At 38.8% G+C, this 24235-nt stretch overlaps 1 protein-coding gene and 1 long non-coding RNA gene across 2 annotated transcripts in view; one reads left to right on the top strand and one right to left on the bottom strand.

Moving 5' to 3' along the window:
• basp1 (brain abundant, membrane attached signal protein 1) overlaps nucleotides 1–22518 on the bottom strand; it is a 64028-nt gene extending 41510 nt beyond the window's left edge. The window contains exon 1 of the mRNA XM_044368580.1: nucleotides 22380–22518. The gene's annotated coding sequence lies outside the window, so the exon portion shown is untranslated. The remainder of the gene's footprint in view (nucleotides 1–22379) is intronic.
• LOC122994046 lies at nucleotides 7414–9714 on the top strand. Its single transcript, XR_006406511.1, has 3 exons — nucleotides 7414–7744; nucleotides 7857–8053; nucleotides 8826–9714. It is a non-coding gene; the product is annotated as an uncharacterized LOC122994046 (long non-coding RNA).
• Nucleotides 22519–24235: the final 1717 nt, after the last annotated feature.

Genomic DNA, 24235 nt, shown 5'->3' with positions numbered 1-24235 from the left:
TCAGAAATCAGCAGTTCGACACCTACGCTGTAACCCAATAACATATCACTGACTATTGAACCAAATATGTAGACAGCGATAATTGAAGCACTGAGCTGCCCCGCTGCCTTTTCCTTTGAGTGCAGCTCTGGTTGCTGCCAACCCTCCGAATGTTTTCAGTCTGGCAACCTGCCCCTCCGTCTACTAAATCATGCGATGCACTGCAGTCCACTCAATCTGTCAAAGGCGCTCTGAATCCTCTCAATTAGGGGAGCTGCAAAGTGTAGCCAAAACACCCCGGTGTTTTCATACCAGTGAATCTGCCAAAGCAATTTATTTATAATACCAATTTATTAATATTGTCTCTTGGTTTCAAAGGGGAACCAAACACAAGCTGAAGTGCTGAAGACGGGGGTATTAACAGATGCTGCAGGCTGCAGATTCAGAGAGCTGTAAGCGTTATACATCAGTTTTCAAAAAACAAAAGTCATTATTTCAGGCTTAAACTGAAGCAACGTCTACTTCAACTCCTTTTCTTGGCAGGATTTACCTGCTATAGGGGCCCTGGGGCAAAAGTTTATTGTTGGGCCCCTTAGAAAATCATTTAACTGCAACAATTTTGATTTTTATTAGTCATGTAAGTCATTTATTTTAGTGCAACAAATCCCAAAATGTACTGCTAGCAGTTTCTCAAATGTAAATAGTTTCTAATATTCCCAGTTTTCCATGATAGTAAACTCAATATCTTGGGGTTTCACTAGTTTCTAACATTTTATATACTGAACAATCAATCATAGAAAGTAGTTTTCAAACCTAGTAATAATGAAAATAATAGTTGGTTGCAGCTTTACAGTGTTATGATGGAATAATACGACCTTGTCCTCAGTTTTCTGAGTGCAGTTTTAATAAAATACAACTTTACAACAAATGAACTCAATATAAACTGACACAAAAAGTCCCTGTTGGAGAAAACAAATGGAGAAACTGTCAGAGTTGATTTTGTACTTCAGTGCAGCAAATTTCAAACAAATTTTCAGTTAATCAAATTTTGTAGACTGGATTGATGTGGAGTAAACCTGGAGCCCCTGGAGGTTTAGTGCAAGAAAAGCAAAGATTAGAAGAAATCATTTTGTGTAGAAGAAATATGTTTATTCTGCTTTATTATCCTTCAGTCATCTTATGGCCCCTCATATTATCTTGTGACCCCTTGAAGGGGTCCTGACCCCTAGGTTGGGAGTTGTAGAAGATTGCCCATTTTGTATGGAGGGCATATTTTTGCAGTGTGCATATTATTTGTCACAGTCTATGCTCTAAATTTAGTAATTAGTCATTTTCAAAGCACACAAAAAGCCATTATTTCCAACCCAATTATAATGTGTCAGATAGAAAATAGAAAATGCCAAACAATAATGAATAGCAGTTGGTACATGGAGATGTAAATTAGTGGTTAGTGTGGCTGCAGCATATCAATGACTATGTTTTTGTGTTCATTTCCATAAAATATTAATTTAAGTGCCTTTTCAGCTGAAGGAAAACACTTGAAAAAGCAATGAAAATGCATCTAATTATAAAATATAAGTTTGTTTCCTATAGAATTGGACGATAGTTATAGTATTTGTATGATGTACAGTCATTAATTCTGAAAACCACCAACCCAACAAATATCAAGTCATATTTTAATTTTTTCTCCATAGAAGTGAAATGATACAAAGTTTAATGGAAGCAGCAGTCGCTACTCACAATTATAAGTTTTGTTACAGTTTCATTTCTTTTGTTTGGTTTAAGCTTCATTTGGTTTTCCTCAAAAATACAATACCTTACTATTTGTATTTACTTACACACTAGGATGCATAATGTGTCTTGTCAACTCTGTCTCCCTGAAATTACATTTATACTAAATTGTTTTCCCAATTATGTTGCATTGGCAAACATAATTACTGCATGAATAATGTTCACAGGCAACATTTTTCTGAATTAATGAGGCGCAAACATTCATACAGTATATTGCACTGATGTCGGAGGGAGGAGGTCGGGGTGGATGATGGGTGTACAAGATGTAGTACTCCTAACCCTAACCCCTAACCCTAACCCTAACCCCTAACCCTAACCCCTAACCCCTAACCCTAACCCTAACCCTAACCCCTAACCCTAACCCCTAACCCTAAACCCTAACCCCTAACCCCTAACCAAAACCCTAACCCCTAACCAAAACCCTAACCCTTACCCCTAACCCTAACCCTAACCCTAGCCCCTAACCCTAACCCTAACCCCTAACCCAGGTTTAGGCAACAAAAGTACTTTGGTTAATGAAAAATTGTGGTTTCGCTTAAATGTTCATACACATGATGTGCTTAAAGTCACTGTGGACTTTTTCTGTATTAAACAAAGACCATGATCTTTCCCTAACCTTAAACAAGTGCTTCCAGTGTTTAAACATAACCATAAAAAGATTAATAATGCTGTAGTCACAACAAGCATACAATTTACAGTACACTGCAGTTCTGGCAGCACTGCGATCTGGATTTAAATTTGCAATCATCTGTTTTGAAATACGACAATTCTCGTGTTTTTGTATGATTAATTATTTTTTTGCTCCTAAATCACTTGAAAGCTATATTTCCACATAACCCCACAACTTACCGAAAGACACGGTTTGAGTCAGATGTCTATAAATGTCTGTACCGTTGAGTAATGATTTGCAGGCGTTTTTTTTAAGAAAATATTTTTAAATACTTTTCCGTGAATCATGACCACTCAGTGTTCGCTTGACGTCATGGTCTGATCGACTGTCTTAGTCAGACGTACAGTACAGACTAGATCTCACTTCCTATCAAGGCTCATTGTCTGCTCACTCCCTGATTTACAGAAAAACAGTCGACAACCACAATGACCAGTGTTGTGTCAGACTAACAGAAACAGTGTGTCATGGATCAGCTGTTCTGTGTTGTCTTTGTTAATGTTTAAGTTCTTTCAGATGATTTAATGCATCCTCTGGCAGCCATATTGGAGGTCCTCAATGTTTTATAACAGCTGGTTGTTTTAACTAAGCCCACACAGAACCGAGTGTACTGTGATTAACAGCTGTCTGCGCTCCCTAATGATTGTTTTTATATTTGCAGTTTGTCAACTAGCCATAAGGGGTCAGCTTCGCTAATGACTGTATACCATTGTTTCAAAAGTCTACACCCAAAGATGGACTGAAAAGTTGAATGTCATAAAGATGGTTTGAAGCCCAGAGTTGCAGTTTGTGGTTGGCGCCATTTTTTCCATTTGGAGCCAGGACCTTCCTACTACTACGACCCAAGCTAACGCTAGTTTACTGGGAATACAGAGCGCTGCACACTTGGGCTGACGTTAGCTACCTTAGCTAAATTGTGCTAACAGGGCAGGTATCGTATATCAAGCAACATTAAACTCGACTTTCTCTAGAAATATTGCAACAATATTTCAGCTCAAGTCATGGTAGTTGCCGCCTGATATTTATATAATGATATTTATCATTTAAATATGGGTTGACAGCATACATTCTCAGACAGTCTTTCCCTGAAGGACTGCACTCAGTTGTTCACATGAAAATGACAGAAATAGTACACCTCCGCTCAGCGGGCCAATTATGGCGAGAAGTGGGTGTGAATGTCACATCGTCGATTTGGAAAGTTAAGAAACAGAAAGGTGTGTGTGGGGGGGGAGAGTTTCTATCTCATATAAGTTATTCAACCATCCGACAAGCACCTCTGAAAAAGCATACTGGCAGCTTCAGTCCTCCGTGGGACACTTTAGCCTTGATATTTATACTCATTCTGACTTTTTGATCGTAAAATTTAAAGATTTACCTTTTAAACGAGACCAGGGTTATGATTGTAATCAAAGGGGGTTAAAGAACAGAAAGCTTCTTATTTTGGGTACATTATTTCTGGGTTTGTGCATAAAAATGGGGGTGCCTGGTAAGAGGTTAATATACTCAAAAATGCAGTATAGGTGCGTATACTCCAATTTAATTAAAATGATAAACTTTGAACACATTTTGTAGATGTCTGCACAAAGATGAGCAGATGACAATTCATGTGGCCCTGAACGTCATGACGCAGATGTAGAAAGTATAATTTGGGCTTTCTTTTTTGTTTAAAAGCAAGTTAATTCTCATTGAAGTTGGCATTAGCAGTGGCTGTAGTAGTCAAGATAAACTTTGCTAAACTATAACTGGGAAAACTCCAATATATCCAACCAATATAACATGGAAGTGCCTGAAAAAAGCAAATATGGATGCTTCATGTCACCCAAAGTCCATAATTTGAGGTAATTAAAGCCATATCCAACGGAGATAGTGTTATATTGACTAATTGACAATGTTATGTTTAACCTTGATATGACCAAGCTTGCAATCATAACTGTCTTCAGTTAAATGACATGAAGTCCCAAACGTGGGAATATTTCCCATCGCTACATTCTGTCCTATGTAATGTGAATGCAGCATAATAAACATGGATAGTCAGCCTGGTTTAAATGCACAGTGACACAGTGTCTGATTCAGTGACATTGTCAGGAAGCTTGTTGGGTCAATTTCATTCACACCATAATAAATCAGGCGTGGAAATGGAAAAACAGCTTCCAGACTAAATGCAGTGTTTTAGTTTTGTGTCACCGTGTGTGAGACGAGCGACAAGGGCACGAGGATGCAAATTAGCGGCTGCAGTGTGTCGCTGGATTATCAACGACTGAATTCATTCGTCTCCGTAAAACATTTAGTTTCATGTGAAGCCCATTTTCTCCTCAGTTTGTCCTGACAAAATGTGCTCTCTAATTATCTGACTTGTTTTTCATTTTCAGCAGATCTTGATGATACAATCTCCGTATTGGACTTTCATTTCCTTTTGTTTACACCTTGATGTGTTCATGCTGTCATCTGGAAAGATGTTGCATGATAGTCTTTTACTGAAGGCCTTACAGAGCCTCACTGATCAGTCCTCACGGCAGCCATTTTGAGCAGGAGTGCATGCTGTACATGTAAGATAAGCTGCAATAAAGTGCACATCATAAACCACAAACCAAAATGGACCCTGGGAGGAGTTGGAGACAGCGCAGGGTGGATGCATTAGTCCTCTCTGTCATTTCAAAGGGACTTTTCCCAAACTGTTGTGACAGCCAGTTCTATCTTCCACTCCATCACAGGCTCCTGCCAATAATCCTTCCTCCCAACACACACTGCCACCGCCGCCAAGCCTCAGATACACGCTGTTAAGACAGGAGACTTTGAGTGCTGTCAAGCGCTCGGTTTGTGTACTTTCAAAGGAATCATGATCTCGTCTCTGCATCTTTCCTCGTAGGCGCTGTTGAATTTAAATGAGAAGGCCCTCCCGCCTGGCAAGCTGGGTGTTTTTTTTTGGACAGTTTTGACTAATATCACGATGAAGGCTGGTAAAAACAGGTGAAGCGACAGTCCTTTTGCTGGGATTACTTGTTCAACCTTTGAACTGGCAACCTGTGGGAACAACCTGATGTACCTGTAATGTGGCCATTTTGCAAACAGTGCTTTCCCATACACATAAAACATATTCAAATTGATTTGAATATGCAACAACATGCATTGTGCAGGTTTTAAAAATGAGCCCGCTAATTCAAACATAGAAGATATTAAAAAAAACGTATTTAAATAAGCAAACAGAGGCAAGCCATAACCACTGTTTGTATTATGTAGTATGGACGGTGTGATGAGGAGGAGTAAAGACTGTGTACTCAGCTGTGTTTGCATGTTATCGAGAATATACAGCAACTTTATTCTTTGCATTATTTGAATACCTTCCTGTTTTTGTCTTGTTTAAGTACACAGAGAGAACAAAAGAATACCTGAAATCCTGAACTGGTGTTCGGTGTCAGTAAAGAGATGAGGAACTGTTGTAGGAAGGTTTAACAGGCAGTGTCACACGTATAAAGGAATTGCAGTCATATGACTCTAAGAATGGGTTTATCAATAAGTAGATATTTGTTAGAGACAAGCAGAGGTGGTTTGAGAGAAAGACTATTAAAACTCAACCCATCTACTTTGGATTCCTCCTTCTTCTCCAGACATCGTACCATCTGGATTCCTGAGACGAACCCTCACAGGTCCAATAAACAGGCACAACAACAATAAAAAGGAAGCCAGATCAGGAAGCATGAGATTGTGAAAGTCTGAAAAGACACAGTGTGTGTACAGCTCTGGGCTCTGTAGGTTAGAGGTAATGTCAGGATTCCTCCTGATTGGTTTGAGATTTGCAGAGATTTGTTTGTGTTCAGCTGATGTACCCAGAAGGGGCGATCACATTTACATCTTTCATTTTTCTAACATTGTTTTTCAGAGCAGCTTACAGCATATGCAACAGTAGGTACCTTAGAAACTACACTTGTGAACAAGGGCTGCACCTAACAATTATTTTCATTATCAATTAATCTGCTGATTATTTTCTCGATTAATAGTTTGGTCAATAAAATGTCAAAAATATCAAAAATTGTGTCCATTTTAAAATTCCTTGTTTTTCAACTGTCTAACAACAGTATCTGTGTCACTAACCAAAGAAAAGCCACAAATTCTCCCATTTAAGGAGGTGAAACCAAAGAAAGTTTGACTTTTTTGCTTGAGAAGTGACTGAAACAGCAGGACAGAGAGGAGCGAACACTGTGGAAGTTTCTAGACAGGAGAGATTACAACTAGTGAGGTGAAAAAATGACTTTAGAAGAAAGCATTGGGGAGTTTTATGGATATGAACCAAACCGAGTTACAATGTAGTAAATAGTGAGCTACAGTGCTTGTGGTTTTTTCTGTGCTCAGAGTGGTTTCAACCTCTGAAAGGAAGTGTTGTCTTAGAATATGGAAAGTAAACTCCAGGAACACATTGGATATTTTTATTAAGGCAAATCAAAGAAATACTGAATGAGAGATTGCATTGAGCTACGGCCAGGACACACTGCCTACCTTTACCTGTGCATGATGGTTACCTCACTGAACTGCTTCAACTCGCATGTATGTGGTGACCACACAGGCTGCGTTACTGTTGCAGCGCTGCTACTGGCAGCCCTATCTTGGCCATCAGTGATAGAATGTTTCATTTCATTTCATTATAAATTTCATTTATATTTAGACAGAAAAAGGTTAAGAAGTTTGTGCTCAATTATATAAAAAAATGTTTGTCATGTCTGTGACATATTCTACAGATATAGACATTGAAACTATAGTGAGCAGTGTCAGTAATGTTATGTTGCTGGTATGATAATGATGCTGATAAATGATGCTGATATGACTATCAACAGATCATTTTCACTGGTCTGTTTTTTTCTGAGAACTGCGAGCCTCACACAGAATAAAATAGTCTCAATCCTGAAACTCTATATGACGCACCGCTGCAGTGCAGCTCCAGCCGCACCTGAGCCACGCTGCTCACTCAGGCTGCGTGTCTGCTAACATGGGCGCCGAAATGAAAACCAAGAGGTTCCGCAGCACACATGAGCTGTTCGGGTAGGCGATGTGGATCAGTCGTTACAGAAACTAGTGGAACAGAGGTTAAACAGGAAGTGACGTCATGACTTTATTACCAACACCACAAACAACCAAAGGTGAGGAGTAACTTGCCAACTGGAATGAGCAAACAGACGAGAAAAAATACAGAGAGGTAGATCATTTTTTTCTATGATAGGGTAAGATACTGGAGTGGGGATAAGTCTAATTACTGCTTATCTGCTGTTTCCAGAACCACTGTCAAGGTCCAGTGAGAGTGCTACAAGTATTACAGAGGTAGATATAATCTGCACATATCACGAAAGGATAGAGGCTCCATTTGGCTACTAAAACCACCAGAGGATTGTTTTAGAGCAGAATATTTCTCTTCTCTTTGTCTTGCTTTCAGCTCGCCTTCGGAGGGCTCTATCTCCTGTGTCAATCAATAGCACTGCAGCTTTAAGCCCACCACTAGCAGCTCTGCCATCCCAGTATCCCACACCATCCTCTTTTCCATCTGTCTGGACGGATCCCTGAGGCCCAACAGCTTCCACCCGGAGCCAGACATGGTCCAACATCAATCAATATCTCTGCAGGGCTGCACTGGTGAGCAGAGCGGGTTTCTCAGAATGGATCAGAGCCAAGTGACATTTTTGAGAAAGTACTGGGAATAGAACAAGAAATTCTGCTGGGAAACAGAGAATATCAGTTGTTTTGCATGTTTCAGCTCATTAATTACAAATTGTGCGCATGCTTTGCATGAGTGCCAATCATTGTCCAAAGCACAATATCAGTTTTAAAATGGGTTTCGAGTTGCCATCGGTTTCCATTCCAGTGCAGAAAATAAATCAATTTGCAGAGACTAGAAACTTGCCAAAGATTGCTAATCCAATATGAACAATGTCTCGTCTGTTATTTCTTGTCAAAGTTATTTTGCAGGAACGTGGTTCTGTTTACAGCTTCACTAGCTTCTTGTGTTACATATCACAACCTCTTGACTTTGTGCTACATTGTAAATTGTAAAGAACTAAATACAAAGTCAAGAGGTCTTGATATGTCGCACAACAAGCCAGCGAAGCTCTGTAAACAAAACCGCATTCCTGAACATGCTCAGTGAAATAATCATGAAACTATGTAGTTAAAGGGTGATTACTTGTAACTAAGACTCCCTGGTTTTATGCACTAAAGCAACAAAATGACTGCTAACATTATCAAGTGCCCTGTAGAGGTCTTCTTAGCGATGGTCTGGTGTGTTGATAATTGCAGTTAAAATGAATCACCAATAATTTATTGATGAAATGATAAAATGATACTCCAACTGCCATGAATATTTATGTGTTACACAGTCAAAGTTTTGTGTTTTTTGGTAATTTTACAGTATTTAAAATATGAAATCTGAACTGAAGACACAAGCTGACTGTTATAAAAGTCCCTCTGACGCTCTACCCCTCCTGCCACAGAGCCAAGAGACGGAGGGAATAACTCCCGACTGCTTTCTGGGGACTTTTCTGTGATGTTTATGATCCGCTTTACCAGCTAGAAGCCCGGTGCAAGGACAACATAAAGCACCTTCACCGGAATCATCTTTAATATCTTTCCATAAATGTGACACGTAAAGGGAGAGAAAGATTCCCTGAGACGTTAAGTTCGAGGAGTTCACAAACAAGATAAAAACAGCTTGTATCAAGTGCTGCCGCTGCCCACGCATGTAACACTCACTTCCCTCTTTAGTTCCTACTAGCAGTAAATCTATCACGCTAATCTGTACATTTTCAAACGCTCAAACTGCAGCAAAGATATCAGAGCAGGTGGTGTTGTTCCATTTACTATAACCACATATCCAAGGCTGCGTTTACAACTAGCATGTTTGCTGCAGTTTATTTGAACTCTGCAGTGTTTCATCATTTAGTTCAGTTCATCTTGCCAAGTAAGAATAAAACTCTTCTTGCACAAGAAAACACCAGTCTGCAGAGAACTGCACTGAGTGAACTCAGTGATTCCTGACCTGGGGGCCGACCCCTGCAAGAATACTAAGGCTGTAGTCAACCACAGAAAATGTCGGTTGACTGAAATCGTACCTAGTCTTCAACCAATCGATTGGTTGATTTATTGGTCATAAGGTGCATTACTTCCACCTACAATGTTGTGTGAGTGTGAACCAGAGTTATCTGCCCTCATAAACAAACACAGCACTATCTTCTTGTTAAACTTCCAATCGACCAGAAGACTACAGCCCTGAAGGATATGAAATAAGAGAAAATAAAATACATTTTTTAACACTTTTGTTCAGTTTTACCTTCATTATTCAAAAAAAAAACTATGTAGGAAGAAAAAAAAAGATGTATGGCCAAAAGTACATGGCCAAAAGTATGTGGACACCTCCTGTTTTATACTGTATTCATGTGTATTCTTGGTCTGAGTTTGTTATCACTGGTTTACTACCTACAATGTATTTAAGACAATAGTGTTCTTCTAACTGAGACTACGTCTACATGAAGTCGGCTAAACTCTAAAATGCTGTTTTCAAGCAAAAAACAACATAAATCCACAGCTTGTTTCTGCAAATACCTCCATTCCCATTTAAAAAAAAAGGATAATTCTCCTCCCACTGGGCATGTGCAGAGGACAGATGAGCAAGTTGGCCATAGAAAACCAGCAAAGAAGAAACGGTATACTATTTTCTGACATTTAGTTTATTGCGAGCAGATTGCAACAGTTTGAACAGAGAAAGGTTGTAGCTAGCTACGCTCAGCTCTACTAGACTAATAATACTTTTGACCATGTAGTGTGCATGCAGCCTGAGAGGAGGGATCAAAAGTAGACACTGCTTAATGTTAAGAGGTCAAAAGCAAAAAAAAAAAAAAAAAAAAGAAGTCAGCAACCACCAATTACAGGGAACAAGCCTTTATTTAATTCTTAAGTGTGAACACCAGAGAAGAACTTCCTCTTCTACCGAAATGTGATGACAGGTCAGCAGAAATGACCTTTTGTCACAAGAGTCATGAGACTTTTGTCAACGATCTTTTGCCTGGTTTCCAACCAGAGCTCAAACTGAACAAAGGAAACTGTGGTTCTGACCTTAAAATGGCAGCAGAAACAGGATTCAGCTTTAAGGACACAGACGCAGCAGTAAAGAAAAACTGGCTTCGGGCTGAGATCTAACAACACAACTGCATCTATTTCTTACTGCATCCTATTTCTTGTACTGTACAAACATATCAGAGTTGCAAACTCAAACATCCATCCCAGCCTTGTTTTCCTGCATTTGTCTGTCTGTCTGTGTGTGTGTGTGTGTGTCTGTGCGACTGGGCTGGCCGGCTAAACTGGCCCTCTCAGCGTTGCATCTAAATGACCCCTGTCACCATTGCGTCGGCAGCTCACAGCCAGACGCCGGTAGAGCGAAATTGGACGTGGCGGGCGTCCGCTGTCCAGAGCCACAACTATGAGACAGCAAGAGAGAGAGAGAGACAGAGCGAGAGAGAGAGAGAGAGAGGGAGAGGACAGCCCTGCAGTCATTGACGCTGGGTGGCAGGCCAGACGAGGAGACGGGACAAAGTCGACTCTAAACTCCAGCTAACCCCAAAAAGAGCCGGGGGGGCCGGGAAGAGAGGGTGGGGGGGGGGGGGGGGGGGGCACACATTATCCAGCACTGTGCAGGCAGACTGAACTCACTGAGGATACAGGGCACACAGAGTCTAGACGGCTCTAATTGGTGTGTTGGTGTGTTATAGCCGAGCAGCCACTAAAATGTCATCTCAAGAAACTCTGAACTTTATTCAAGTAAGATGTATGTAATTATGTGTTGTTAACTTGATGTTAATATTTATTTTTTATCTACTTAGTATATTTTATTGAATTATATTAATTAATGTCATACATTTGAATGAATTACATATTAATTTACATTATTTACTCATAATTTAATAAAATAAAAATAATTATTTAAAGGACCAGTGTGTAGGTTTTAGTGGCATCTAGTGGTGAGGTTGCAGATTGCAACCTCCCCCCCCCCCCCTCTCACCCTCCACTTCACAAGCATGTAGGAGGTGAAACTCGCGAAAAACGCAAAAGGCCCTCTCTGTTCTGGGCTACTGTAGAAACATGGCGGTGCAACATGGCGGCCTCCGTGGAAGAGGACCCGCTTCCTATCTAGATATAAAGGATTCATTCTAAGGTAACAAAAACACAACAATTCTTATTTTCATGGGATTATTTTCTAATTAAAACATACTTATGAATATTATATTCCATTTTTGCCAAGTCCGTTCTGCTAGATGCCACTAAATTCTACACACTGCGCCTTTAACTGATTTATATATTATAATTTCTGATGTATGTTTGAGGCATCAGGGACAGTAAAAAAAATTAATTAATGAAATAGTAATATTTTAGAAAATAATTGAATCTCAAAAAATAAATTATTTTATAAATATGGACTTTTTAATAAATACATAAAATTTATTTATTACTTAAATGTATTATTTTTCAAAATATATTTTAAAATAATTCAAATATTAAATTGTCATATGATTATTTTCTAAGTGAATAAAAAGTAAAATAATAATTTTTTTTATTTAAATAAATAATTTTAAATAAAGAAATGTTTCAAATGATCAGTTAATTAAAAAAAACATTAAAAATAAGAACATACAGTTTTAAAGAAAATCTAATTAAAAACAAGGTAATTAATTTTACAAATGTCACTGAAATATGAATTAATTATATTTCTGGTATAATCAAATATGGACTAATATAACAACGTTGTAAAATAATACCCTTATTGTTAACATGCAGAAACACACACACACACACACACACAGAGAGAGAGAGAGAGAGAGAGCACTGAGTGTTTCAGACAAGCCCTTGATCATGTCTCGCACTTGAGGAAAAAAAAAAAAAAAAAAAAACCTGCTGAGAGATATTCTTGTAATTTTTCTCCTCGTCGTCAGCTTCTCTCTGGTTGATGGGAGCTGACAGAACTGGGACTGCAACACAGGCGTGAGGAGGCCGAGCACCTACGAGTCTAAACTCTGTTGTTCCATCTCATTATTCTCAGACGTTTGGCTCTGGACTGTTTAAGATTCACGTAAAAAAGAGAAACGTCGGTACCGGTTTCCAAGATTCGTTAGTCTTCAAAAGATTTACAGAAGGAAATACAGACAGAGGAGGAGAGAAGATGCTGACGGCTGCTGACGGCTGCTGAAGGCTGTGCAGCTCAAACATATTCATTGTGACTGCTGAATAAAATAATGTTTGTCCAGTTTTTAAAGGGTTTTTTTTTTTTATTTATTTATTCCAACATTTGCAGGAGTTGCCACTAAAAGGCCTCTTGATCTGAGCAGAGAAAACATGGTCTTTTATAGAGAGACTACATTTAATCTGAGTGTTTATATGAGAAAATCTTTTTCTTGGCTCTTTATTCGTGGCTCTGTTATCATGCCGAGCTGTCCGTTGGCTTTAAATGCATCTCAGTGTCCTCCATTTTGAACCAAATACAGTATGTTTAGAGGAGAAATTTCTCCTGTTCTGTTAGACATCGAAGGAAGGACATTTCTCTTGCTGATTTTTGGCCTGATTATATGAACAATTTCAAAACGATTTCAGTAAAATACACACATTTTGCACAAGCGTTTTACTCTAAAAGTAAACAGTCTAGAGCTGCGAGTCAATCAATCAATCATTTGATAGACAGAAAATTAATCAGCGACTATTTTGATAATCAAATAATCATTTTAGTCATTTTTTAAGCAAATATGCCAAAAGATGTGTTGCTTTTAGCTTCTAAAATGTGACAATTTTATGATTTTGCTTGTGCTTCTTCATCATACATGATAGTAAACTGGATTCTTTGGGTTTGGACTGTTGGTCAAGACAAAATAAGACATTTCAGTTGGTGGACCAACCAATAACGATATGGAGAAAATAAATAAAGTACATTACATAATGTTAAAGGGACCGTATCACATACATTTCCAGCTCTATTTTATATTATTATATTCTGGGGTTCTACTGGAATATCTTAATTTACAGTTAAAAAAAACCTTCTCACCATATTACCCTGAACAAAAGATTGCAGTCGATTAAAAGCTGGGTCTCTGATAATGGACGGGGGGTGTGGTCAACATGAACAAATAAAACAAGAGTGGATAAACTCACTCTAACTAGCAGTTAATAAGCATAAATAGTAGTTAATTGAGTGTAAGTCCAGTTCTAGCCGACTGTCACGGAAAGTATCGTTTAAATACGGGGATAACAGCGTATATTTTAATGATAATGACGGCAGCGACACTACATGAGTATGGGTAACCAGGGTAATGTTGCTAAGCTGGCGAGCGTACATCCCTGAGCACGCTACCCGCATGCTACAGCTAAGTGGTGCGCTGCCAAAATGTTCCAGGTGGAACTCAAACGCTAGAATTATTGTTCCGCACGTTGGTGTAAGTAGATTACCGTTAATGCAGTAACAACAATTTAACAGATCAAACATAAGCAGATCAGAAAACAAAGAAGCTTTGTATTAAAATATGGACAATGCAAAAAACACATGGAACAACCTTAGCAACAAACACTAGGGAACGGACGGCCGTTTGTGGGCATGTGCAAACAATCTGACGTCATCACAAGGAGGAAGTAGAAGTAACTTTGCAAACGAAGCACTCGGAGCAGGTTGAAGAACTGGCTTTTGACTTTCAGGGAGCATTTTTACATGTTTAACAGCTGATATCATAAGAGTATATAAATAACAGAAAAACACAAAAAAGCACGATATGTCCCCTTTAAGTAAATGTTAAAAAGCAATACGTTAAAGGATTTCCATGAATATGCTATAGTGAAATTATCAGCTTAAAATGATTATTAATATTTCTGATGTAATCAGTTTTCATCAGCTACATTACTAGAAATGTCCTATTGTTAAAGGTTTGTGTTCAGTTGCAATGGTAAGCTGAAACAAAATGGCTGCCGCACACTCCACTGTATGTTAAGCAGCCAGCAGTTACGACTGTGAACTTTTATTGAGGTTCACATTCATTCTGGATGTTTGTCAGGAAATTCCAGCAGTCAATTATTGACTCTTGCATACAATATCAGAAAATACCTCCACTCAAGTCAAGACTCATGAAATCACGAGACAAATATGTCACAGATGTTTGGATTTTCTCAGGATTTTTTACCGCTCTGGTATCTGCAGATTTACATTCAGGTGGTAAACAAACCTGAGGCTGCTGTAAAAAAAAAGTCTCTACCAGCAAAACCACAAGTGACATTTCTATACAAATGTTTTTTTTTAGCACAGGCGTGAAGAAAACCTTCACAATACTCCATAATTGGTTTCTCTTTCATAGCAATTACTTTGCAATAACAAGTGACAGGTTTTCTATCTTAGTCTGAAATAATATTGTTTGGCTATTAAAATCTCATAACAATCAAACTGTTATCAGTGTCTGCTCTGCTTTCAGAATGAAATCAGTCTCCTTCACTGATAAGACGACAGGTCGGGTGAGAGAAATACGCCCGGATTGTCCCTTTATCCGCCCTCGCCAAATGATTTCAAATCCACAAGGACGACTGAATGAGTGAGTGAGTGGATTTGGAATTCAGCAGAGAGAGAGAGAGAGCTGAGATTGCCGAGTTCATTCCCGCCCCGCCAGGGTACATATCAGATAATGTTGTCGCTTTCTGTTTGAGCTGTAATTTCCGGGAAGACGAGGCGCGATGTGACAGATGGCGCTCATGGTGAAAGAGCTGCCGAGGACGAGGACATGTTGCACCGCCGTCAAACCTCCGGAGCGGGCTCCAACGCTGGAGCGAGCAGGGACACGAGGAGGAGCCGGCCCGCCACTTTCACTTTCATTTTCTTGCACTTTAACTGCAGAAGCACTTACTGCGAGACACATCAAAGCCCGGGTCAAACACACGAGTTTAGCTTTTGGAAAATGTTTATGTTGAAGCACAGCTGTCGAGATATTTTGCAGATAAAATGTCTGATGTGTGTACTTGTTCTTGATGGAGTATAATTAAAGATACACACTCTGATATTGTTACAGAGCTTTTAACTCCACTAATGTATTCTTAGCTTAGTAATGCTTGAAAGCATGAACTGTGAGGACATTTCTGTATATGTATGTGTGTCTTTTAAAGCTGCATTAATCACGTGTTGGCCACTAGGGGGCAGACAAACATTAAAACGAGCTGATACGTATTGCTGCCACTTTATTTATTGGCAATAATTGCCTATGGTTGAGTTATAATTTAATTTATAGAGCTTTTGAGAGCTCTGTCAACCCAAATATAATAGTAAATGGATTTTTTTGTGGCACTGTGAACAGTGTCCACAGTTATGTCTCTGGATTACTCAGATTTTTACATTTATTTGGCTTATAATTAACCATATTTAAATGAATAGTTTGAAATTTGGGGAAAGACTTATTTGCTTTCTTGTTGAGAGTTAGATGACAAGATCGATACCGCTCTAATGTCGGTGTGTTAGCTGGAGCCAACGAGTGATTAGCTTAGCTTAGCATTAAGACCGGCAGCTAGGGGAAACAGCTAGCCTGCTCTGACCAACATTCAAAAATACATCTACCAACACCTCTAAGGATCATCAATGAAAAAGTATCTCAAACTGCACACAAACAGAAATGTGATATCAAGAATTTGTCATTTTATAGGGAGCTACGTTCCACATTCTTGGTGAACAACAGAGTCATGTCGTTATGCTGCGTAACTCCCACTAAAACCTCAACTTCTCGTTTTAACATTTGTGTTTGTGTACGTGTTAAACAAATAAAACACAACATGTTAATGAGCTTTAGAGACGTTTGTTAGACAAAGCCAGGCCAGCTGTTAACCTCTGCGTCGTCTTTATGGTATGCTAAGCTATAAGCTAATGTAGAATTATTCCTGTAACACAGAGGACCTGAGTGGGACATCATAATCACAAATGAAAATTGAGATGATCGCCTCACCCCGTGCATCTTCAGCATAAACAACACCAAAATAAACTTTTATAGTCATTTAATATGCCGTGTTTCCTTTGACAGGAAGTCGAAATATAAAACTTCCTCATTTCTCAGGCCAGCGAGATGCAGTGACAGACACTGAGCACTTATCAGACCGAGGCACGCAGAGTCTGAACGTCTTATCGAGTTTTAAAAGCTGCAAATGCTGAAACAACAGCTGACTCCGTTTCCTCCTGCAGCTTATCGGAGTCTGAGAAAGTAAACACTCAGGCAACACTTCACTTTTATACCTTCACACCTCCGTGATCTGCTCTGTTTAACGAACATAAAACAACTGACTGCAAAACGGTGGCCGCTTTCCAAGAAATTCACTTCCCCGTTCTAAACTAAATTATCTTCCAAACAAACATGAGCCGTCGTCTCCTGCAACAGCTGTTCCAGTGTTGTGATTATAAAACTGAGTACTGAATATTAATCTTATGATTATGGTACTGTAGCATGGCACTGGGTGACCAGAAAAACAGAAACATTATGCACTGTTTTGAAATCTAATACAGCAGTCCTGCATTTAGTTCTAACATTGTAAAACTTTAAGGAGTTAAGTTATCTCTATGGTCATTTTTTAAGACTATTTTTTGGACTTTATGCCTTTATTTGATAGGACATAGTAGGGGATATGACTGGAAATGTGAAGGCAGAGAGAAGCAAACATCCCAAGAAGGTAGAATGCATCTTAGACCACCATGATGTCCCCTCTATGGTATTTTATGATGCTTTAGTTAGTGTCATTGTTGTGCTAGAGGCATTTCTAACACTTTGTCCATCTTTTTTACATACACAGAAGCATAAATATCAGAGTCATCTCTCCATATGATGCACATTTCTGTAACCAGCCAAGTGTTGGATGATCGGCAAGTACAAGCTTCGGTAGGTTTCCATTCAAATGTAGCGGAAATTTTAACCGAATTTCCAGAAAACTGGTAAAAGAACATTTGATTTAATGCTTGTTTCTGTCAATATGCAAATATTAGGAGTTGGTGGTGCTGATTTTCCAGTCGGGGGCTTTTAAACCGTTGCAGGAGAAGAACGATGGAAAACCATGTGGAAAATGTGATAGAAATTAAGACATTTCTCTTTGTTTCATGTAGTAATTTGAGGAAGGTTACAGTCTCCTCATCGCTCCACACAGCTTGAGTGATGTTTATGTCACATGCTTCATCTACATCATCATTTATTCACTCAGTTTGTTTCCGTCACACTTTGTCGGATTTTGTTTTTGATTGATTCACCGATCTGTCCAACTCAGCCGAGCGTAAAGACTTTTTTTTGCCAAATTTATTCGAGCGCAAATTGAAATTGAGAATAAAACCAGGAGGATGGAAATGCACCAACAGACTTGCACTTACAGTACTCTCAACAGAGCCAATAGTGGTTCCTGTAGTAGCAGTAGTGGCTGTTGTAGCTGGAGTGCTGCTAATAATATACATTTTATCTCAAATTTTCCTCAAAAAAGGGAAAGTGGCTGCTGTTGACTGCGGCTGGTTTTGTTTGTGACAAAATAAAACAAAACCGGATGATGCAACACAGTTAGTAAGATAGCTGTTATGGACTTTATCTCTGTTATCTGTTATCTCAAAGTTCAACATTGTTGAGATGGTTTCCTTTTGGTCATTGGTGTGAATTTGTTCACTCACTGAAGAAGCTTCACATAGATTTACGTTGCATACACAAACAAATCCGCAGATTGCAGCGATTCCATTGGGATAAAGTGATTTCCGTGTCTTTAAGAAGAGAGAGAAACTCATTTCTAAATCAAATCATTAAGATATAATCTTACATCACTGGGTGAAACTTGTTTTTTTTTTTAACAGTTTTAAGATGTAAAAGCAGATAAAATGACGATGAAAACTATTTTTTTCTTAGTATTAGTAACAGTAGTAGCAGCAGTGGTGGTGATGACTCAACCTGCAAGTGCATCCATTCCCCACCTTCCTCTAAACACACACACACACACACACACACACACACACACACACAGCAGCTGCAGCCTCCCATTGTCTTCACTTCATCTACTCTGCTGTTAGTTAACAAGCCTCCGTCTGCATCACACGAAGGCTGGCGATTTAATTAAGATGAATGCCGCGTCGTATGAAAGTGATCCCGTTGATCACATGACTCGTTGGAGCCTCGACAAAGAGTGCTTTTGTTGTTTTGATCCTTGACATCTTCGTCTGGGAGGGAGGGAACCGCAAAGACACACGGAGAGACGACCTTCTAAGACCTGCGGGGGTCCCTGAGAGGAGAGCGGACACATGGCAAGGATACATCACACGCACACATACATACACACAAACAAAAACTCTACATGTGGCCAAAAGTATATGGACAACTATGCTATGACTTACCTAACTTTCTGTCCACATACTTTTGGTCATATAGTCGTATGTGTGTCGGACACAAAGGACTCAGACAGAGCATGTAACACACAGACAAAGGAGGAGAGGGCGAGCGAGGTATCATTGCCATGTCTCCACTCTCCTGTCTGACACACACACACACACACACACACACACACCCTGAGCATCCGACAGCGACGGTAATAAATGAGTCACAGTCATAACTTCTCATCAGGTTTCTGTTTGTCTCCGTCCAGCAAGATGAATGAACACAGAGCTGGATTTATGAGAGCCAATCAGCAGCCAGACAGTCAGGACACATTACTACAGCCATCATTACTGCCGTTACCACGGTAATCTTATAACATGGCTCATATGGAGGCTATTGTTGCAAACACAAAATGAAGTACCTTTCAGATATTTAAGGAATATTATATTTAGAGCTGAGTTATTATTATTTATCCACTGATTTTTATTTATTTTTTTCTTTGAAAGCTGGTTAACGTTTCATAGACGGCTGATGTCTACGTCAGCGTCTGGCAACATGCTGTATGTAACGGAGGGTAAAGACATATGACAAATGTCCTCAGGCAGAGTCAGACATCACAGTCACATGGGAGTGTATGAGCCAATCAGGACGCTCCATACGTCCACAATATTAATGACTTTTTTTTTTCTGTTTGAACATTTCCTGAAAGAGTTAAACCTCAACATGATGATGTAACACTGGTCTATTGAGACTCTAAGTTTACCACAAACATAGCATAAGAGAATGAAAGCTCATTACTGAGTAGAGATGCAAATAACAGTCATTTTACATTATTGATTAATCTGTCATTTCTTTTCTAGAGTAATTGATTAGTCATCTGGTCTTTAAAAATGTGAAAAAACAGTGAAAAAATATCAATCACTGTTTCCCAAAACAAAAGATTCAACCTAAAATGTCTTTTTTTGTCCCGATTGTCCCAAAAATATTAAGTTAACTATCACAGAAGACGACCTGGAGCAAGACAATTTCAGCATTTTTTCTTTAAAAAAAAAAGACTGAAAATGATTAACTGATCATCAGAATAGTCGATGATTCATTTTCTACTTAACGACAAATCATTGCAGCTCTAATATTGAGTTTCACAGGCAGAAATTCAGTCCTTACTGCAATATTGGAGGGATGTTACAACGATGCAGTGGAAATATGAAGCTGCCTTTAATCATATGAAGGTAACTGAGTGCATCAGATACACTATAAACACCTGTAGGATCATTATGTACTGTAAAATCAACAATACCACTATGTAAAAACACTGCAGATCTTTCTTACATAAAAGTAAATGTACCTCATTATCAAAAGTAAATGTGCTCAATATGCAGAATGGCCCCTGCTTACATATATATATATATCTATATATATATAGATATATAGATATGTACAGTTCAGTATATGTTTTGTATGTAAAATGTTAATCTGCAAAGTAATAATAATCAATACATAGTACAAGTATCTCAAATTTGCACTTGAGTGAGTAAAAGTATTAAGTTACGTTCCATCACTGCAGTACAATACCTATAAACAGAGTATTATTACTAGATGGATATTACAGCAACATAATGGGACATAACAAACATATTACATGCAATAATTTGACTATAAGATCAGTATTGAATAGAACAGCTGCATCAAATGATACGAATATCATAGTGATAGAAAGTAGAATATAAAATCTATAGTGTTACTTCATATTGATCTGAGTTAATGTGATTTAAATATATTAATATATCCATACTGTGTATAAATGCATACATTAACCTGAGTTTTAAGTTTATTTCTTCTCAGGTGCAGTAGAGCAAGACTGCAACTTATTTCTATTATTGATGATGAGTTTGTTTGTTTAATGATTAGTTATAAAATCTGCATTAAATCCAAATATATTTAATTAACAGCAGCAGCATTACAGAAGCTGCAATCTGAGAGAATATTTTGTTTGTAGCAACTTAACATATTAATCGATTATCAGCATTGTTGTTGATTGATTTTCTTGAAACTGACTTATTGATTAATCGGTTTATTGATCAGTGATCTCAGCGGTGCAACAATAGGCTGCAGCATCACTGATGTTAAAAACAATGTAATTCTGATACAGCAGCACCGGCACTGTGGCTCCATTCACACACAAACAGCCGCCGTCTGCATCTCTACCGTCACACTACCGAGAGAAACGGAGGAAAAAAAAAACACACACACACACACAAACACACACACACACACACACACACACAAACACACACGCGATCCCACCGCCACATTAGAAGCACATTTTATTTCCAGAATCTCGTTTTTCTCTGGAATAAAAATATATAAATAAACCAAGAATTTAACCCCCACCATCCTCCTCCTCTTCCTCCTCCTCCTCCTCTTCCTCAGCATCCCATTGATAGGCAAGGTAGCATCTCTCCCATCCACACCCTACGCTCAGTGCGCATGCGTGCCGCGCCAAACAAAGGACCAGGCAATTAACCGACAGAGGATGGCTAATAAAGTTTGACTCGCGGTAAAAATAACAACCAACATCGACGCAGCAGCAGCAGAAAGGCTGCAAAAGGATGAAGCTTAACATGTGTGTACCGGGAGGGGGGGTATTCAGGTGCACCCCCAATACCCCATCACCCCCCCCCCCCCCAACCCCCCCACGTACCCCCAAATCCCCATCTCCCCCTCCTCCATCCTGCATCCGCCTCTTCCTTCTTCTTAGTCCAATAAAACGGAAATATAAGATCAATTATTCATCCAAATCATGACATAATCTGGTTGGAGACGTGTGTGTGTGTGTGTGTGTGTGTGTGTGTGTGTGTGTGTGTGTGTGTGTGTGTGTGTGTGTGTGTGTGTGTGTGTGTGTGTGTGTGTGTGCATGCAGCCAAATGGTGTCACACCTCCACACAGACAAAGAGGTGGGGCGTGCTGAAGAGCTCTCTCCTTATTTCTGGACTGTTGGATGTTCAACTGTTTACTGGCTGTAAATTAGGAGGAAAAAAAACAAAAACGCTCCCCTCTCCGTTGCCTAGCAGCCGGTGGAAATTATATAATCATAAACAATTTAAAGCCAATAAATAAATGATAAAGAGAGCGTGGGGTGCGCGGTGGAGACGCGCCTGTGCGCAGTCAAAGCGCTTTTTTTTTCCTCAATAAAAGTGAAAAACCAGAATCAGTGTGTATGTGGGTGAAGCGCGTGTTCCTCCAGACTGTACACACCCCTTTAAAGCTCGTGCACATTTTTTTTTCCGACTGGAAAAGGAGGCTAGAAGAAGAATTAATTTCTGAATGTTGAAATTGTTTTTCTATTTCAGCTCCGTTTTTCTTCCTTTCTTCTTCCTCTTCTTCTTTTTTCTCCCTCCATCATATCTACCAGGTCTTTTGTCTCATTTGCTACACTCATCCATGCAGCGTGCGCCCCGGCTCTCCAAATGGAGAGATGGAAAAAGACAAAAGGGATGAAAAAAATGTGAAATAAAATAACCACAAGCATCCAAACCGCTCTTTTTAAAGAGAATAAGAGGAGAAATAACCGACGTGGCAGCTCTTACCGTGTACACCGAAGTTCCGACGCTCCCTCTGCTTTCCTCGCAGTTTCAAGTAGCGGCTGCTGTAATTTTTTGCGGCTTCTCCTGCGCGCCCAGCGGCTTGTGCCTGCTGCACGGTACGGCTCGGCTCGGCGATCCTCCGTCTGCGCGCACACGCATGCATAGCCTACATGCATGCACGCGCTCGAGTCGTGCACGCACGTACATACACACACACACACACACACACACAGAGGAGATGCACAATCCAAATTTTCCTTATGAGTAAAAAATATTTTATTTTAATGTCTGAATCTTTCTTTAATATCTCTTTAATATTCTAATAAAGCGTCATGATGCGCCAATAAGAGTTTGTGGATATGACATGCTTATTATTTCTGATTCATAATACTATAATAATCCTATAGTTGTTATAATAGTAGGCTACTTTATGGTAATTGTTTCGCCAAAGCTATCACTGTACTAATATTCCTGCAATATATTCCCTCTAACATTTATTATAAGATTTTTATAGCTGTCTTCAAACAGGGAGTTACTTGCATCAAAATACTGTATATTGAGGCTTCTTGCTGTGTTTTTTTTCTCTTTGAGGTAAAAATGTTTCCTATATTGTTTTATTACTGTAGCAAATATTTACTCAAAATTTTGTACTGCGCACTGGATGAAAATGTAAATTTCCTCTGCGCTTGTTTTAGAGGAAATACTGCTCCATCCTCGCTCTGTCTCTCTCCGTTTTAGTTGCCTCTGCGCGCCCCCTGCCATTCACTGCGCACACAATACCGTTTCTGGCGTTCAGTCTGGAGGATTTGTAGGTGAAAACTGGATGCACTTGTTGATGCTCAGATTGATGCACTTGACACTGAAAAAATGGAAGAAAATAGTTTATATCATTAAAACATCTGATGAGAGGGGAAATACTCCATCAGTCCTGCATTCAGATTTGATTTTATCTATGAAAAAATACAAAAATAAAGCTGAAAAAACTGTTAAGATGATATCTTTAAGTAATCAAAAGAAGGAAGTTCATTCTACTTCAATATGCACATACATATAATATAAGGGTATACATATAATATGTAGGTCTATACATAAATATGAGAAATATATGTTTTTGACATGGGTCACATATAGAAATTACATCTTTCTAAGGTGTTTTTATGTCTTGTCTTTACTGTAGATTCACTGAGTTTTGTGACAAAACCTCAGTAAACATCAAGACTGTTTTTCAGAGTTTCTAGAAAGTTGATATTTAGAAGCTACAGAACATATTTACACAACAGAAACAGGTTTATTGCAAAGTACACATACAAGGAATTTGCCTTTGGTGTTGTGGTTCATAATCAAGATATACAAGGAAAGAGAAAATACCCCAAAAAAGTCAACTTATCATAAATAATATCAATATCAATATATACTTAAAATGAAGAGAATGGAGCGTACAGAATATTGAACAGTAAACGCAATGTGCAAATAATCATAATACAACATTTCTGTTAATGTAACAGCCAGCAGCCATATTTTTTATCTCCTGTTGAATATCAGATAAGTGTAGTAAAGTAAAAAGTGTTGAAATGTGGAAAAACAGTAGAACATTTCTCATAATGAGAATACTAAAGTAAGATAGAAGTTTGGGTTGGACTCAATCTCATCTTCTCACTGGGTCTTTTTCTTTGTGATGTAGTGTGTCTATCTGAGCACTAGATGGCAGCGTTTACAAAGATCTGAGGATTTGTATTTGTTCCTGAAACTCTCTGTAGAAGTGTGCAGAGTTTTGGGGGGTTTTTGTTGTTTTTTTAAGGTTTAGCTTTACTGGACTGATAATATATTTTCGGTAGGAAAAGTTTTAAAATGGAAAATAA

This window comes from Thunnus albacares, chromosome 12, assembly GCF_914725855.1.
Source record: "Thunnus albacares chromosome 12, fThuAlb1.1, whole genome shotgun sequence".
In the NCBI taxonomy this organism is placed as follows: Eukaryota; Metazoa; Chordata; class Actinopteri; order Scombriformes; family Scombridae; genus Thunnus; species Thunnus albacares.
The sequence above is the reverse complement of the archived record's forward strand: the minus strand, read 5'-3'. Positions and strand labels throughout refer to the sequence as shown.